The sequence below is a fragment of the Hibiscus syriacus genome, unplaced genomic scaffold, assembly GCF_006381635.1.
Source record: "Hibiscus syriacus cultivar Baekdansim isolate YM2019G1 unplaced genomic scaffold, ASM638163v2 tig00110864_pilon, whole genome shotgun sequence".
NCBI classification, from domain to species: Eukaryota; Viridiplantae; Streptophyta; class Magnoliopsida; order Malvales; family Malvaceae; genus Hibiscus; species Hibiscus syriacus.
In genome coordinates this window covers 2,274,004-2,294,045 of record NW_024062893.1, presented here as the reverse complement: position 1 = coordinate 2,294,045, position 20,042 = coordinate 2,274,004, and the positions used below count along the sequence as shown (strand labels likewise).

Genomic DNA, 20,042 nt, shown 5'->3' with positions numbered 1-20,042 from the left:
CAGACTTTCAAACGACACTCTACCACAAACGGCGACGACTGGAGGCGAGTGGATGACTGGGCTATGACCGGTCTAGGACTGCGCTTGCACTGGGCTAGGCAGTGATAACTCCCGACGAGGAGTGGCTGAGGTAGGAGGTGGGCAACCGAATGGTTTCCTTGCGATTAAGCTCGACGATGATCGATTTCTGGTGATCTAAGGGTCGGGTTGAGGTCATCGGTTGCTGCTGAGTTTGGTGGGAGCGGTGGTGTACACCACCACCGGACGAAGAAGGGTGGTTCGATGACGGGTTTAAAGGTTAATGGGTTGAAATGAAGGTTTTCAAAGTTTTGGGGTTATTTCAAAATTTTTGTATTTTCTTTTTAAAAAATAATATAATTTTATTTTTTAATTTTAAATATTTTTAAAATGACATGTGTCATTTAACGGAAAAACTAACGGTCCATCCCGACGTAACCCATTTTAAATAACAAAATAAAATATTAGACGCCAAACTAAAACAAAAAAAATATTAACACTAAATTAAAAGAACAGGCATATATTGAGCCCGTTTTGTATATTTAAACCTACTTATTATTATAATTGCTTTTTCTTCCTTTTTCTCGTCTCTTTTCCTTTCCTCTTCCCTTGGTTCTTTTTCCATTATCAACAGAAAGGAAAAAGAAAACCCCATTGAAAAACACACTGTTTTACTCAACCTCATACTGTTCATTCACTTTTCTGGGAAAGACTCAGATTCCAGATAGCGTTTTGCATTTCTTCTCAATGTGTAAAGCTTGAATATTCCTTCATATCTAAGAGATCTTTGCTGTGTCTACTTCTTCTTCTTTTCTGCTTGACTGAAAGAGGCAATGGGTAAGAATGTGTTGATTTTGGGTATTCCACTTTTGCTTCTTCTTCTTCTTGGAGGTGACACTTCAGCTCCCACTACTTCTTCACCTGCAAGTAAGCTTCCAAACGCAATCGATTTTGATCCGCTACTAGATTTAAGCTAAATCTTTGCTTTAATGGCAAATGAGCTTGACTCTGTTTTTTTCTTGCAGAGATCGTTAGTTTTTTGTTGATTTTGGACTCTGCTAATAGCAACCTTTATCGGAAGTCTAGTTCTTTATCTCTTTGTAAGTGAAGTTTCTTCTTTCTTAATTTTTGTTGCATTTGCCTCTAATAATTCATAATGTTTGTATAATGCTTTGTTTTCTTAGTGTGATGTTTGCTTTGTTTGTATAATCTTTGCTGTAAACCAAGAATGTTTTGTGCCTATCATAGACGTTTGGTGAGTTAAATGGAATGTTAATTTATTGTGGTCCTCGGTTTTGTATAATCGTGTTAAGATTGATTATATGTACAGTTATGGTATTCATCAATTCAATTCTGCGGTCTGGCTATCGTCTTGATTTGTCCATGGACAAGTCTTGTAATTATTTCAATTAAATTATGGGAGAAATGCAGATAGTAGACCGAGGCTGGTTGCTGGATCCCTGGAAGGATATCCCTGACATGTCGATGGCAAGCTGAGAGAGGCAAGGATGAACCATCCTAAAGGGCTAGCAGTAGATTACAGAGGCAACATTTATATTGCAGACACTGAATATGGCAATCAGGAAGATAAGTGATTCAGGTCAGCAACTTAATCACTTAGTTTCCTGAAAGAGGAATCCCGATCGCTCGTTAATTTGATTAACTATATATAAGTCTTATATCCTTTATGCTCCTTGCATTTCATCTCCGTGCTGCTAATATCCTGCATGCTAAATATATGCCACCGTATTTTCTTTTCTTTTTTTTCTCACAAAAGTATTTATAGGATCACTCTTTGTCAAGCTTAGTGTTTGTCATAATTTGAATTTAAATTTTTTTTGCAATGTCTTAAAATGCTCGAAGAATTGCTAATAGGAGTCAAATCTTCTTCAGGTATTACTACAATTGCTGGTGGGAAATTGAGCCGAGGAGGGGGACATGTAGATGGACCGAGTGAAGATGCAAAGTTTTTGTAACCCCCTAGACCCGGCCTATGCGTTTCGACTAAGTTTAGTGGATCACAAAGACATTTTCCAAAACCGTTATCCAATCAATATAAAACCACATTATTCATGACATGAAATTATAATAAATTATACTATTAAAACTCAACTCTTAAATATAAAACCAATCAGTAATAAATTAATTTAAAACATATCTTAAAAATCAAAACCACGATAAACTGAATAGTAATAGCAAAAGTATCATCATTATAAAATCCAATACTTTAAAATAGGTCCATGTCACCAGAATAAAGTCAACTTGCAAGTTTAAAATATTACAATCAGATATACTTCAAGAGATATGTTGATCCTCCAAGTACTCGAACCGAGGTATCTAACCAACAGTATCTAAAAGGGGAAAAACATTTTCGAAAGGTGAGCTAGGCTCAGTGTGTCCCAACATTACCATAAAATCACAATAGGTACATTAAACAAATCATAGTCCAGTAAATCTCACAAATTCGTAAAAGAGTTTAACTTTTGAAAACCATAGTTTAAACCCTTTTCTTGTACACCATCAGTAGTTTCCAAAATTATTTTTCCATATAGCTTACTTTATGCACATAGCAAAAAGAAAGCCGACTTAAGGATAGGCTATGAAGCTTGTATCCTTAAGCCCAAGTCAATAAGTCCATATAGCTTACCCTAAGCACACAGCAAAGGAAAGCCAACCTAATGAAACATCTTGGGGCCCTCAAGAGTCACATTAGGCCCGTTTATTAGCTTGATCAGAGCTATACAATTGTAGTTCAATCCATCTCAAAATCAATATCCATATACCAGTCATCAAAGTCCATAAATCATCAACAATAAATCGGTGTACCAACAATAATAATCCATAGATTTCAATGTACCATATTTCAAAACATATAAAACCATTATGTAGTAAACAAGAACACACCTCGATAATGGGTTCAGATAGTAGATCTATTGATTGCTGGTTTCACCACGCTCTGCTACAGTTTTTGAACAGGTGAATACTGGTATACGTGGTTTAACTGATCTAGAAGAGCTGGGTCGAGCTGTCGAATAATCTTGAGAGTCTCTTGTATCTTCAAACAATAATAATTAATCAACCCCAAATCTTACTTAATTGTTCAAAGCTAAAATTCTTAAGTATATAAGCATTTTTTGGGTTTGACTATCATTTTGGGGTATTTCGAGTCGGAATCAGGACGTCGAAAAACATAAAGTATGAATTTTCAAAAATTCAGATTCTTGGTCAAAGTCAAAGTCAACCACTTTGACCGTCAATTTGGAGGCCTTCGGGTTCGAATTTGATGAAACGGACTTCGGAAACAGATTCGGGACGTCGAAAACTATCAGAATAGGTATACTCGAAAAAGATTTACGATCGTGTAAGGGTCGGTCAAAGCCATTTTAAGTTTTGGTCAAAGGAAGTCAACGGTCAACCGTCACGGTCAACGGTCAACGGTCGGGTCAGTCGGGTCGGGTCGGATCAGTCGGGTCGTGTGGCGCGTGTGGCGCGTGAGGCCTCCTCCGGGGTCTAAAAATTCTGGAAAAATTTCTAAAAATTATTTTAAGCGATTTCGAGATACTTACAAAGATCAGTTCAAATTTTTGAACGGCGGAGAGCTCGATTTCAACTCGGTCGAATCTTTGACTGCTCCACCTCCTCACGCGCCGCCGTCGACGGCGAACAAGGTTGACACCGGCGGACTCGAAACGACATAAGAAACACGATGATGCAGGAGGTGTCGTAAACGGAGTAACGATCGGCGGTGAATTTAAGATTTTCCCAACGATAGAGCTAACAAAAACGTCGAGACTTTGACTGTAAATTCCCGACGTTTGGCAGTGTTTCGCTTCAATTAAATTGAAGGATTTGTTCCACGCTCGATGATGAATACAACGGTGGTTTTAAAACGACGATCAGAATTTGGACGGCGTCGGAATCGGAGTTGGAAACGGCGTATGGGAAAGGAAAATTGGGAGCATTTTGGTTCTGAAAATCAGAACCAAATGCACGCTTATAATCACCCAAAGCTGCCGACAGTTTTAGGGTAAATTCAAGGCTTGGTCCCTGAATTTCCTTTACTTCTAAAATAGCCTATAAACTCTCATAAATTTTGATTTAGTCACCAACAATTTACCAATTTTCACAATTAACCTCCAATTTCAATTAAATATTATTTTGTAAATATTCGGGTTGTTACAATTCTCCCCCTCTACAAGAAATTTCATCCTCGAAATTTACCTTATGAGAACAGTTGAGGAAACTGAGCCTCCATTGACTTCAATGTCTCCCAAGGAGCTTCTGAGAGGCCTCGGTTACTCCATTGAACTTTGACCATTGGAATACGCCTATTCCGAAGAACTCGCTCATCTCTTTCTAAGATTTGAATGGGCTCCTCCTCATATGATAAATCAGGTCTCAGCTCTACTTCCTCAACCTTAATGATGTGACTTGGATCTGGACGGTATCGCCTTAACAAAGACACATGAAAAACATTATGAATACGACTAAGATGGGAAGCCAACTCGAGCTGATAAGCAACAGGTCCAACATTCTTCAGAATACGATACGGCCCAATAAATCGCGGACTCAGTTTACCCTTACGTCCAAATCTCAATATTTTCTTCCAGGGTGAAACTTTTAAAAAGACCTAATCTCCAACCTCAAACTATATATCTTTCCTTCTCTGATCTGCAAAAGATTTCTGCCTATCAAATGCCTCTTTCAGACGGTCACGGATCAATCTGACTGTGTCCTCTGTCTCCCGCACTAACTCAGGTCCCAAAGTCTTCCTATCAAGCAACTCAGTCCAACAAATCGGGGTGCGACACCTACGCCCATAGAGTGCTTCATAGGGTGCCATACGAATGCTGGTCTGGTAACTGTTATTATAAGCGAATTCAGCCAAAGGCAAAACGTTCTCCCAGCTACCATGAAAATCAATTACACAACCCCGTAACATATCCTCCAGAATCTGAATTACTCTCTCAGATTGACCATCAGTTTGTGGGCGGAAGGAGGTACTATAATCCAATCTCGTACCCAAAGCCGTATGTAGCGCCTTCCAAAATTTCGAAGTAAATCTCGGATCTCGATCTGAAATGATAGATAACGGAACACCATGCAATCTAACAATCTCTGAAATATACAACCTCGCCAACTTTTCCAACGTATAATTTACCCGTACAGGAATGAAGTGAGCTAACTTTGTAAGTCTGTCAACAATCACCCAAATTGAGTCCTTTTTCGAAGGAGTCATAGGTAAACCAGTAACAAAATCCATAGTAATACGCTCCCATTTCCATTCAGGAATCTTGATAGGTTGTAACAAACCTGATGGATGTTGATTTTCCGCCTTAACTTGCTGACAAGTCAAACACCTCGCCATAAAATTCGAGATGTCCTTCTTCATACCGACCCAATGATACCTCTCTTTCAAATTCCGATACATCTTATCTCCACAGGGGTGCATAGCATATGGACTACTATGAGCCTCCGTGAGGATAGTCTGCCTCAACTCAGCATCATCCGACACACAATACCGACCTTTGAAGCATAAATCTTCATCCTGATCAAGGGCGTAATCTGAGCTTGTCCCTTGCTCTACTTGCTCAAAGATGGAAAGCAAGGAGCTATCAAGGGGCTGCTTAGCTTTGATCTCATCAACCAAGGTCGGCTTAACTTGTAATTCTGCTAACAGAGTGCCATCGTCATATAAATTCTTCCTGGCCATTAAAGATCTTAACTCTGTTATCGTCTTTCGACTCAAAGCATCCGCTACAATATTAGCTTTACCAAGGTGATAATCAATCACGCAATCATAATCCTTTAGAAGCTCTAGTCAGCGTCGCTGTCTCAAATTAAGCTCCTTCTGGGTCAGAAGATACTTTAAACTCTTATGATCCGTGAAAATGTAACACTTCTCTCCATAAAGATAGTGTCTCCAAATCTTCAAGGAAAAAATCACTGTTGCTAACTCCAAATCATGAGTAGGATAATTACACTCATGCGGTCGCAGCTGACGGGATGCATAAGCCACTACCTTACCTTCCTGCATTAGAACACAGCCGAGTCCTGAGTATGACACATCACTATACACTGTAAAATCCTTCCCGAACTCTGGTTGAATCAACACTGGTGCTTGAGTCAATACTGTCTTTATTTTCTCAAAGCTCTCCTGTTGTGCCTCACCCCAGTCAAACGGCACATTCTTCCTTATCAACTTTGTCAAAGGAGAAGCAATGATCGAGAAGCCCTCAACAAAACGTCGATAATAACCAGCCAAGCCCAAGAAACTGCAGATTTCAGAGATATTCTTGGGTCGTTTCCAATTTACAATAGCCTCGATCTTGCTTGGATCGACCTGAATACCTCGCGCAGAAATAATATGCCCCAGAAACGACACTTCTTGAAGCCAAAATTCACACTTGCTTAGTTTGGCATATAGACGATGCTCTCTCAAAGTCCGCAGAACGATTTTCAAATGCTCGTCATGCTCTGCCTCAGTACGAGAATAGATCAGAATATCATCAATAAAGACCACCACAAATTGATCCAAATATGGTCGGAACACGCGATTCATCAAATCCATGAAAGCTGCAGGAGCATTCATCAAACCAAAAGGCATCACTAAGAATTCATAATGACCGTATCTAGTGCGAATGGCCGTCTTGGCAACATCAGATCCTTTAACTTTCAATGGATAATAACCCGAACGAAGATCAATCTTAGAGAATACAGTAGCTCCTCGCAACTGATCAAATAATTCATCAATCCTGGGTAGTGGATATTTATTCTTGACCGTCATCTGATTCAACTTCCGATAGTCAATACATAATCTTAGCGACCCATCCTTCTTTTTCACGAACAGAACTGGAGCTCCCCTTTGTGAAGTACTATGCCGAATAAATCCTCGATCGAATAAGTCTTGCAATTGGACCTTCAACTCCTTGAGTTCTTTTGGAGCCATGCGATAAGGTGCCATGGAAATAGGTGCAGATCCCGGATAAGTCTCTATCTCGAACTCTACCTCTCTATCAGGAGGTAAACCAGGCAACTCCTCTGGAAAGACATCAGGAAACTCGCTAACTGTACGGATCTCTTCGATCGTGGACAATGAACCTTAGTGTTAAAAATACAAGCAATGAAAGTCTCATACCCCTTCCGGATCATACGATCAATTTCCATCACTGAAACTATATTGGAGAGATAGCCACGCCGTTCACCAATTAACACAACGGTCCGACCATCTGAAGTCTTTAGAGTAGCCCGCTTGTATTCGCAATCCAGATTTACCTTGTGTTTATTCAACCAATCCATCCTAAGAATTAGATCGAACTCCTCTAAAGGAAGTTCCATAAGATCAGCGAGAAAAATTTCTCCCTGAACCTCGAGAGGACAACGCCAAAATACTTTATTCACTAATACCGCTTGTCCTACTGAACTCGTAACTGTAACAGAATTTTTATTGTTCTCGATCGGAATCTAAAGGTTTCGAGATACCGAGCTCGATACATAGGAGTGAGTGGAGCCATTGTCCAGTAATGCAAAGTATGGGATAGAATAAATAGTAAATGTACCTGCAATAACCTCAGGCTCTTCTCTGTCATCCCGACGTCTAGTGGCATAAACCAAAGCTGGTTGTCTAGCCTCAGAAACTGTTGGCCCTCTATTTTGCTGAGGTCGGGCTCTACTGTCAGTCCTGGACGCTGAACCACGCGCTTTACTTGGCTACGATCTCTAATTGGAGTCTATACTGTAGTCTGAGAACGCACAGGAGTCTGAGTAGCGGTCTGCTCAAACGAAGCTAGCTGAGGATAATCCCTCCGAAAATGCCCACTAGATCCACACTGATAGCAAAGACCCATCTTCTTACGACACTCTCATGTGTGTTGTTTACCATAAAACTCACAGAGGAACCCATCATAATACGACGAGAAACCACCTCGACTGCCAACTAACGGTGAGGATGCTGCAGGCCTGAAACGTGTATTGTTTCTCTGAGGGACTGAAGTACGAGCCCTTTTCCCGGACTGTGCTGATGACTCCATCGGACCTGCAAATTTCTTAGATCATTCCTGTTCAACACGCTCTCTACCATAAGCTAAAACCTCCACCTCTTCAGCATCTTTGGCTCTGCCCACCAGCACATCAAATATCTCATCCTGATGGGTTACAACTTGCCTACGTGTCTCGTATCTGAGTCCAAGGGAAAATTTACGACATCGATCTCTCTCAGTAGGTACCATACTAAATCCATACTTCAGTAACTTCAAGAACTCGATCTCATACTCAGAAACAGTCATGTCTCCCTGAACCAGGTCTTGAAACTGCTGACGTCTCTGAGCTAAGTAGCGCTCTCATAGAAAACGACTCCGAAAGCGATCCTTAAAGAAATTCCAGGTCAAACGATCGGTAGGAACACTACTGGTCACTGACTACCACCAAGTGTAGGCATTGCCATCTAACATCGCCACAGCACCCTGATATCTCTTAGTTGAGTCTAAACCCAACTGATCCATGCGTCTCTCTGTATCCTGGAGCCAATCCTCAGCTTCAGTAGGAGCTCCACCAATCTGTCCCCCAAAAGTTCTAACTCCATTGGCAATCAAAGTCTGCGAATAGGAACCTCTGATACAACACCAGTAGCTCTGACTGCTCCATGTATCAACTGCAGAAATCTACCAAAATTCTCATCCAAAGCAACTCCGGTAGACTCTGACTCAATATTGGTCGCTCCTATGATCGGTGTAGTCATGCCAATACCAGCGGCATGAGGCAGATTCGTGGGTCATAGGAGCAGGATCACTATCGGAGGTGGGGGATCTACCCGTATCTATCAATCGGAACTGCAAATCTAGCCACTCGACCTCGTCCACGGCTAGTTCGACGACTATGTCTAGCCTCATTTGATGGATCTCAAGTTTACAGAAGATAAAACTTAGGGTTAGATAAGCACTTGGAGTCTCGAACACAATTTAAAAATCTTATTATTTTGTGACATGGCCTTTGTAACTGTTTTTGTAAAATATTTCAAAACCGTATTTTCAATATGGGTCTCATACACGGTCCAATGGTTAAATTATACTATTAAACTCAACTCTTAATATAAAACCAATCAGTATAATTATTTAAAACATATCTTAAAAATCAAAACCACGATAAACTGAAAGTAATAGCAAAGTATCATCATTATAAAATCCAATACTTTAAAATAGGTCCATGTCACCAGAATAAGTCAACTTGCAGTTTAAAATATTACAATCAGATATACTTCAAGAGATATGTTGATCCTCCAAGTGCTCGAACCGAGGTATCTAACCACAGTATCTGAAAGGGGAAAACATTTTCGAAAGGTGAGCTAGGCTCATGTATCCCAACATTACCATAAATCACAATAGTACATTAACAATCAAGTCCAGTAATCTCACAAATTCGTAAAAGAGTTTAACTTTTGAAATCATAGTTTTAAACCCTTTTCTGGTACACCATCAGTAGTTCCCAAAATTATTTTCCATATAGCTTACTTATGCACATAGCAAAAAGAAAGCCGACTTAAGGATAGGCTATGAGCTTGTATTCTTAGCCCAAGTCAATAAGTCCATATAGCTTACCCTAAGCACACAGCAAAGGAAAGCCGACCTAATGAAACATCTTGGGGCCCTCAAGAGTCACATTAGGCCTGTTTATTAGCTTGATCAGAGCTATACAATTGTAGTTCAATCCATCTCAAATCAATATCCATATACCAGTCATCAAAGTCCAAAATCATCAACATAAATCGGTGTACCAACAATAATAATCCTAGATTTCAATGTACCATATTTCAAAACATATAAAACCATTATGTAGTAAATAGGAACACACCTAGATAATGGGTTCAAATAGTAGATCTACTGATTGATGGTTTTACCACGCTCTGTTATAGTTTTCGAATGGGTGAACACTGGTATACGTGGTTTAACTGATCTAGAAGACCTGGGTCGAGCTATCGAATGATCCGGAGAGTCTCTTGTACCTTCAAACAATAATAATTAATCAACCTCAAATCTTACTTAATTGTTCAAAGCTAAAATTCTTAAATATATAATCATTTTTCAGGTTTGACTATCATTTTTGGGTATTTCGAGTCTGAATTTGGCCAAACGGATTGCGAAATCGGAATCAGGACGTTGAAAAACATAAAGTATGAATTTTCAAAAATTCAGATTCTTGGTCAAAGTCAAAGTCAACCACTTTGACGTCAATTTAGAGGCCTTCGGGTTCGAATTTGACGAAACAGACTTCGGAAACGGATTCGGGACGTCGAAAACTATCATAATAGGTATACTCGGAAAAGATTTACGGTCGTTTAAGGGTCGGTCAAAGCCATTTTAAGTTTTGGTCAAAGGAAGTCAACGGTCACGGTCAACGGTCAACGGTTGGGTCGGGTCGGGTCAGACCGGTCAAACCGGTTCGAACCGGTCAAATCTCAATACTTTCTTCCAGGGTGAAACTTTTAAAAAGACCTGATCTCCAACCTCAAACTGTATATCTTTCATTCTCTGATCTGCAAAAGATTTCTGCCTATCAAATGCCTCTTTCAGACGGTCACGGATCAATCTGACTGTGTCCTCTGTCTCCCGCACTAACTCAGGTCCCAAAGTCTTCTTATCATGCAACTCAGTCCAATAAATCGGGGTGCGACACCTACGCCCATAGAGTGCTTCATAGGGTGCCATATGAATGCTGGTATGATAACTGTTATTATAAGCGAATTCAGCCAAAGGCAAAAAGTTCTCCCAGCTACCATGAAAATCAATTACACAACCACGTAACATATTCTCCAGAATTTGAATTACTCTCTCATATTGACCATCAGTTTGTGGGTGGAAGGAGGTACTATAATCCAATCTCGTACCCAAAGCCGTATGTAGCGCCTTCCAAAATCTCGAAGTAAATTTCGGATCTCGATCTGAAATGATAGATAATGGAACACCATGCAATCTAATAATCTCTGAAATATATAACCTCGCCAACTTGTCCAACGTATAATTTACCCGTACAGGAATGAAGTGAGCTGACTTTGTAAGTCTATCAATAATCACCCAAATTGAGTCCTTTTTCGAAGGAGTCATAGGTAAACCAGTAACAAAATCCATAGTAATTCGCTCCCATTTCCATTCAGGAATCTTGATAGGTTGTAACAAACCTGATAGATGTTGATGTTCTGCCTTAACTTGCTGACAAGTCAAACACCTCACCACAAAATTCGAGATGTCCTTCTTCATACCGACCCAATGATACCTCTCTCTCAAATTCCGATACATCTTATCTCCACCGGGGTGCATAGCATATGGACTACTATAAGCCTCCGTGAGGATAGTCTGCCTCAACTCAGCATCATCCGGCATACAATACTGACCTTTGAAGCATAAAACTTCATCCTGATCAAGGGCGTAATCTGAGCTTGTCCCTTGCTCTACTTGCTCAAAGATGGAAAGCAAGGAGCTATCAAGGGGCTGCTTAGCTTTGATCTCATCAACCAAGGTCGGCTTAACTTGTAATTCTGCTAACACAAAATTCGAGATGTCCTTCTTCATACCGACCCAATGATACCTCTCTCTCAAATTCCGATAACATTATCTCCCGGGGTGCATAGCATATGGACTATAAGCCTCCGTGAGGATAGTCTGCCTCAACTCAGCATCATCCGGCATACAATACTGACCTTTGAAGCATAAAACTTCATCCTGATCAAGGGCGTAATCTGAGCTTGTCCCTTGCTCTACTTGCTCAAAGATGGAAAGCAAGGAGCTATCAAGGGGCTGCTTAGCTTTGATCTCATCAACCAAGGTCGGCTTAACTTGTAATTCTGCTAACAGAGTGCCATCTTCATATAAATTCATCCTGGCCATTAAAGATCTCAACTCTGTTACCGTCTTTCGACTCAAAGCATCTGCTACAATATTAGCTTTACCAGGGTGATAATCAATCACGCAATCATAATCCTTTAGAAGCTCTAGCCATCGTCGCTGTCTCAAATTAAGCTCTTTCTGGGTCAGAAGATACTTTAAACTCTTATGATCCGTGAAAATGTAACACTTCTCTCCATAAAGATAGTGTCTCCAAATCTTCAAGGAAAAAATCACTGTTGCTAACTCCAAATCATGAGTAGGATAATTACACTCATACGGTCACAACTGACGGGATGCATAAGCCACTACCTTACCTTCCTGCATTAGAACACAGCCGAGTCCTGAGTGTGACGCATCACTATACACTGTAAAATCCTTCCCGGACTCTGGGTTGAATCAACACTGGTGCTTGAGTCAATACTGCCTTTAATTTCTCAAAGCTCTCCTGTTGTGCCTCACCCCAGTCAAACGGCACATTCTTCCTTAACAACTTTGTCAAAGGAGAAGCAATGATCGAGAAGCCCTCAACAAAACGTCGATAATAACCAGCCAAGCCCAAGAAACTGCGGATTTCAGAGATATTCTTGGGTCGTTTCCAATTTACAATAGCCTCGATCTTGCTTGGATCGACCTGAATACCTCGCGCAGAAATAATATGCCCCAGAAACGACACTTCTTGAAGCCAAAATTCACACTTGCTTAGTTTGGCATATAGACGATGCTCTCTCAAAGTCCGTAGAACGATTTTCAAATGCTCGTCATGCTCTGCCTCAGTATGAGAATAGATCAGAATATCATCAATAAGGACCACCATAAATTGATCCAAATATGGTCGGAACACCCGATTCATCAAATCAATGAAAGCTGCAGGAGCATTCATCAAACCAAAAGGCATCACTAAGAATTCATAATGACCATATCTAGTGCGAATGGCCGTCTTGGCAATATCAGATCCTTTAACTTTCAATTGATAATAACCCGAACGAAGATCAATCTTAGAGAATACAATAGCTCCTCGCAACTGATCAAATAAGTCATCAATCCTGGGTAGTGGATATTTATTCTTGACCGTCATCTGATTCAACTTCCGATAGTCAATACATAATCTTAGCGACCCATCCTTCTTTTTCACGAACAGAACTAGAGCTCCCCATGGTGAAGTACTATGCCAAATAAATCCTCGATCGAATAATTCTTGCAATTGGACCTTCAACTCTTTAAGTTCTTTTGGAGCCATGTGATAAGGTGCCATAGAAATAGGTGCAGATCCCGGGATAAGTCTCTATCTCGAACTCTACCTCTCTATCATGAGGTAAACCAGGCAACTCCTCTAGAAAGACATCAGGAAACTCACTAACTGTACGGATCTCTTCGATCGTGGACAATGAACATTTAGTGTTCAAAATACAAGCAATGAAAGTCTCATACCCCTTCCGGATCATACGATCAATTTCCATCGCTGAAACTATGTTGGAGAGATAGCCACGCCGTTCACCAATTAACACAACGGTCCGACCATCTGAAGTCTTTAGAGTAGCCCGCTTGTATTCACAATCCAGATTTACCTTGTGTTTATTCAACCAATCCATCCGAAGAATTAGATCGAACTCCTCTAAAGGAAGTTCCATAAGATTAGCGAGAAAAATTTCTCCCTGAACCTCGAGAGGACAACGCCAAAATACTTTATTCACTAATATTGCTTGTCCTACTGGACTTGTAGCTGTAATAGTATTTTTAGTGTTCTCGATCGGAATCTGAAGGTTTCAAGATACCGAGCTCGATACATAGGAGTGAGTGGAGCCATTGTCCAGTAATGCAAAGTATGGGATAGAATAAATAGTAAATGTACCTGTAATAACCTCAGGCTCATCTCTGTCATCCCGACGTCTAGTGGCATAAACCAAAGCTGGTTGTCTAGCCTCAGAAACTGTTGGCCCTCTATTTTGCTGAGGCCGGGCTATACTGTCAGTCCTGGACGCTGAACCACGAGCCTTTACTTGGCTACGATCTCTAATTGGAGTCTGTACTATAGTCTGAGAACGCACAGGAGTCTGAGTAGCGGTCTGCTCAAACAAAGCTAGCTGAGGACAATCCCTCCAAAAATGACCACTAGATCCACACTGATAGTAAAGACCCATCTTCTTATGACACTCTCCTGTGTGTTGTTTACCACAAAACTCACAGAGGAACCCATGATAATACGACGAGGAATCGCCTCAAATACCAACTAACGGTGAGGATGCTGCAGGCTTGAAACGTGTATTGCTTCTCTGAGGGACTGAAGTACGAGTCCTTTTCCCGGACTTTTCTGATGACTCTATCGGGCCTGAAAATTTCTTAGATTGTTCCTGTTCAGCACGCTCTCTACCAGAAGCTAAAACCTCCATCTCTTCAGCATCTTTGGCTCTACCCACCAGCACATCAAATATCTCATCCTGATGGGTTACAACTTGCCTACGTAGCTCGTATCTGAGTCCAAGGGCAAATTTACGACATCGATCTCTCTCAGTAGGTACCATACTGAATCTATACTTCAGCAACTTCAAGAACTCGATCTCATACTCAGAAATAGTCATGTTTCCCTGAACCAAGTCTTGAAACTGCTGACGTCTCTGAGCTAAGTAGCGCTCTCCAAGAAAATGACTCCGAAAGCGATACTTAAAGAAATTCCAGGTCAAACGATCGATAGGAACACTACTGGTCACTGACTACCACCAAGTGTAGGCATTGCCATCTAACATCGCCACAGCACCCTGATATCTCTTAGTTGAGTCTAAACCCAACTGATCCATGCGTCTCTCTGTATCCTGGAGCCAATCCTCAGCTTCAGTAGGAGCTCCACCAATCTGTCCCCCAAAAGTTCTAACTCCATTGGCAATCAAAGTCTGCGAAATAGGAACCTCTGATACAACACCAGTAGCTCTGACTGCTCCCTGTATCAACTGCAGAAATTGTCTACCAAAATTCTCATCCAAAGCAACTCCGGTAGACTCTGACTCAATATTGGTCGCTCCTATGATCGGTGTAGTCATGCCAATACCAGCGGCATGAGGCAGATTCGTTGGGGTCGTAGGAGCAGGATCACCTATCGGAGGTGGGGGATCTACCCGTATCTCATCAATCGGATCTGCAAATCTATCCACTCGACCTCGTCCACGGCTAGTTCGACGACTATGTCTAGCACTCATTTTGATGGATCTCAAGTTTACTACAGAAGATAAAACTTTGGATTAGATAAGCACTTGGAGTCTCGAACACAATTTAAAAATCTTAATAATTTTGTGACATGGCCTTTGTAACTTGTTTTGTAAAATATTTCAAAACCAATGCTTTAAATAGGTCCATGCACCAGAATAAGTTAACTGCAAGTTTAAAATATTACAATCAGATATTCTTCAAGAGATATGTTGATCCTCCAAGTGCTCGAACCGAGGTATCTACCAACAGTATCTGAAAGGGGAAAAACATTTTCGAAAGGTGAGTTAGGCTCAGTGTGTCCCAACATTACCATAAATCACAATAGGTACATTAAACAAATCATAGTCCAGTAAATCTCACAACGTAAAGAGTTTAACTTTTGAAAATCATAGTTTAAACCCTTTTCTGGTACACCATCAGTAGTTCCTAAAATTATTTTCCATATAGCTTACTTTATGCACATAGCAAATAAACCGACTTAAGGATAGGCTATGAAGCTTGTATCCTTAAGCCCAGTCAATAAGTCCATATAGCTTACCCTAAGCACACAGCAAAGGAAAGCTGACCTAATGAAACATCTTGGGGCCCTTAAATCACATTAGCATGTTTATTAGCTTGATCAGAGCTATACAATTGTAGTTCATCCATCTCAAATCAATATCCATAACCAGTCATCAAAGTCCATAATCATCAACAATAAATCGGTGTACCACAATAATCCATAGATTTCAATGTACCATATTTCAAAACATAAAACCATTATGTAGTAAACAGGAACACACCTCGATAATGGGTTCAGATAGTAGATCTACTGATTGCTGGTTTCACCATGCTCTGCTACAATTTTTGAACGGGTGAATACTGGTATACGTGGTTTAACTGATCTAGAAGAGCTGGGTCGAGCTGTCGAACGATCCAGAGAGTCTCTTGTACCTTCAAACAATAATAATTAATCAACCCCAAATCTTACTTAATTGTTCAAAGCTAAAATTCTTAAGTATATAAGCATTTTTTCGGTTTGACTATCATTTTGGGTATTTCGAGTCTGAATTTGGCCAAACGGATTGCGGAACAATCAATCATCAAAAACATAAAGTATGAATTTTCGAAAATTCAGATTCTTGGTCAAAGTCAAAGTCAACCACTTTGACTATCAATTTGGAGGCCTTCGGGTTCGAATTTGACAAAACGGACTTCGGAAACGGATTCGGGACGTCGAAAACTATCAGAATAGGTATACTCGTAAAAGATTTACGATCGTTTAAGTGTCTGTCAAAGCCATTTTAAGTTTTGGTCAAAGGAAGTCAACGGTCAATGGTCACAGTCAACGGTCGGGTCGGGTCAGTCGGGTCGGGTCAGTCGGGTCGGGTCGGGTCAGACCGGTCAAACCGGTTTAGACCGGTCAAATCGGTTCGAACCGGTCAGCGGTTGAAAACCGGTCAAACCGGTTTCCAGCCCTCCACTCTCCCTGCGGCGGTGCGTGTGGCGCGTGAGGCCTCCTCCGGGGGTCTGAAAATTCCAGAAAAATTTCTAAAAGTTATTTTAAGCGATTTCGAGATACTTACAAAAATCGGTTCAAATTTTTGAACCGCGGAAAGCTCGATTTCAACTCGGCCGAATCTTTGACTGCTCCACCTCCTCACGCGCCGCCGTCGACGTCGAACAAGGTTGACACCGACGGACTCGAAACGACACAAGGAACACGATGGTGCAGGAGGTGTCGTAAACGGAGCAACGATCGACGGTGAATTTAAGATTTTCCCGGCGATAGAGCTAACAAAAACGTCGAGACTTTGATTGTAAATTCCCGACGTTTGGCAGCATTTCGTTTCAATTAAATTGAAGGATTTGTTCCACGCTCGATGATGAACACAACGGTGGTTTTAAAACGACGATCGGAATTTGGACGGCGTCGGAATCGGAGTTGGAAACGGCGTATGAGAAAGGAAAATTGGGAGCATTTTGGTTCTGAAAATCAGAACCAAATGCACGCTTATAATCACCCAAAGCTGCCGACAGTTTTAGGGTAAATGCAAGGCTTGGTCCCTGGATTTCCTTTACTTCTAAAATAGCCTATAAACTCTCATAAATTTTGATTTAGTCACCAACAATTTACCAATTTTCACAATTAACCTCCAATTTCAATTAAATATTATTTTATAAATATTCGGGTTGTTACAGTTTTCTAATGATTTTGATGTAGTTTTTGTTGGAAGCAGTTGCTCTCTTCTCGTGATAGATAGAGGAAACCGAGCAATTAGAGAGATTCAACTGCATTTTGACGACTGTGCCTATCAGTACGGAAATGGTTTTCCTCTTAGTAAACTAATCCACCGAAAGTCGATCTTCATTAGTTTCTGATATTTAGAGGCTTACAGTACACTATAATATTTGTCATTGCAGGAATTGCTGTTCTTGTTGCTGCTGGCTTCTTGGGTTACATGTTAGCTTTGATGCAACATAGAGTGGGCACCATTGTATCAACCCAGAATGTAAATATTCAGTGTTATTATATGTGAATCTATCATTTACAAAAGTGTTCCTCGATCATAAGCTGCGCAATCGAAACTTGAAATTCTTTATGTTTTCATTATTCATCCAATGAAATGGAAATATTAGCACTGATCTAGTAAAGGTTCCGAAATCTTATAAAAGGGTGTTTTTTTTTTTGAAGCATCAGGATTCGGTTAAAGTAAATGCTGCTTTATCTTGTCCGTCTCAGAAACCGTTGAAATCAGTCAGGCCACCGTTAATTCTGACCAAAGATGAGCAAAAGAAGCAAGAAGGCTTCCTTGGATCCCTCGGGAAGTATTTTGTCAATGGCGTTTTATCCGCTTTGGAGATTTTCAAAGGTGTTTTCCCCTGTTTTAGAAAGGAATTAGTAAGCTATCAATATCAGATCTAGCACCAGCAACAACTGGAGCACACAATGCCCTGGCCTGCACAAGAGAGCTATGTGATACCACATGAAAATGAACCCCCATCAATCGATGCTCGAATCCCTACTCCACGAAAAACATACCCTTTCTTGTCCAAAGATGCAGACACCATCAGTTGCGCCAAAGCCGGGCCTTCTACAGTGGATGGGATGATGATATGGAACAGCAGCAGAAACCGCAGCATCTTCACCATCGCCATCAGCCATCCACCCCGCGTACGTGTTACCAGCAAAAAAACGATGAGAAAACAAATGAGATTGTTTTCGGGGCAGTTCAAGATAAAGATGGGAAGCGAGAAGCTGTGGTCGTACGGCCGATTGATTATGATCATCACGATTTCCGGTTCCGGTCAAATTTGGGTTACAATTATGGCTACTAAATTACGCATCAGAGATTTTGGAGTTTCTTACCCATTCAAAGCTTTATGTTGGTCCATAGAACTTAGGATATAATACTAGTTAAGATTTTTGGTCTGGTGTTTTGGAGCAGCTTGGTGTTTACTTAGGTTTGCACTCTCAGCTCAGCTGACCTAAATTTTGTAAGGCTTCTGCTATTATTATTTCATTAAACTCTCTCATTAATTTTTCAGCTCAAAACTTCCCTTAGAATAATTTAATTTACTAAATAAGTATTCCAACTACCAAAAATTATTTTCAAATTAATGTAGACATTCTTCATGCAGATAAAACCATGTAAATTTAAAGTTATGGTAATGTTATTGTATTAATTTTTTTAGTCAATTTAATTATAAGAGTGAGAAAATCCTAGCTGCTCCCTTCCCTCCTCTCTCTCCTTTTTTCTTCTTCTTTATAATCCGTGTTATTTTTATAGATTAAATCAATTTTTTTTCTTTAATTTGTTTTGCCGAAGGCGACACTAGTTTAATACTAGCCGAAGGCGACACTAGTTTTAATATTGGTTGTCAATCGTCAATTGTCTTTTTCTCTTTGTTTTTTTAGTTTTTATGAATAATTTGTTATCCGATAGTAATAATTCAAGACAATAATGGAACCTGAGAAAAGGTAAAATAAAGAATCAAAATTCTTTATAAACAAGAGAGAATCAAAAGAAAATAAAACACTATTTATATTTGATATTGTGATCGGAATCTGTTGAGGCCTGTCGCTACACAGTTTCCTTAAGACAGATTTTCGGTCACTCCTAGGTGCTCGAGATCTTTTAGTCATCTGTCTCCCAGGATACAACAACTTGATGATCACCTACAGTGACACAACAATAGAGATCACGAACTTTCCTTGCCTTCTACTATCACCGGAAAAACTACGGGAGAAAAGAATATTTTTTAAGAAAAAAAGAAAATATTTTCAAAAGAAGAAAACTTCTTAAATTATGATATGTTAAAAATTTGAGAGGTTTGCTCATTATTTATAGGGGAATTTCGAGAGAGTTTTACTTCATCTAAATCTCTTTTAATATCTAAATTTAAAAAGTTATTAAATATGAGAGATTTACTCCAACTAGATATATTTTAATATCTAAATTTAAACATATAATAATATCTTTTAAATTTAAAATATTAAATAGATATACACTCATTTTATTATTCAAATTAAATAAATATTATTTAATTTACAAAGGACTCTGAATTTAATATATATATTAAATCCAACAATGTTATTCACCATATTTTCCAACAATCCCCCACATGAATGAAATTGATGATTTAATCAAAACATTTTGACTCGATATGGTGATAGCCTCTACGATCGATAATTGTATAGGATAGGTAGGTTTCCTCATTTGAACCTTCTGTTATGAAAGTATATTTACTTTTCTGGTTAAACAGTGGACACGATGTACTTGAATTGTTTAGCCGTTTGTGTAAAAACTATGCCCCATAGTCTCCTTGAAGCGGCCCACACATAGGTGACTTATGTTGCTCGACTCACGACAACACACAATGATCATTAAAAGCTTAGCTTAGCCTATACCACTTTGATCATTGTTTACATCATAGGAACAAACTTGGGATAAGAAACTCCCACAATGA

The 20,042-nt window shown here is 39.9% G+C and overlaps 1 pseudogene; it reads left to right on the top strand.

Annotated features, from left to right (window-relative positions):
- The first annotated feature begins 663 nt into the window (after positions 1–663).
- On the top strand, positions 664–18,566 carry LOC120143791 (annotated as a pseudogene).
- Positions 18,567–20,042: the final 1,476 nt, after the last annotated feature.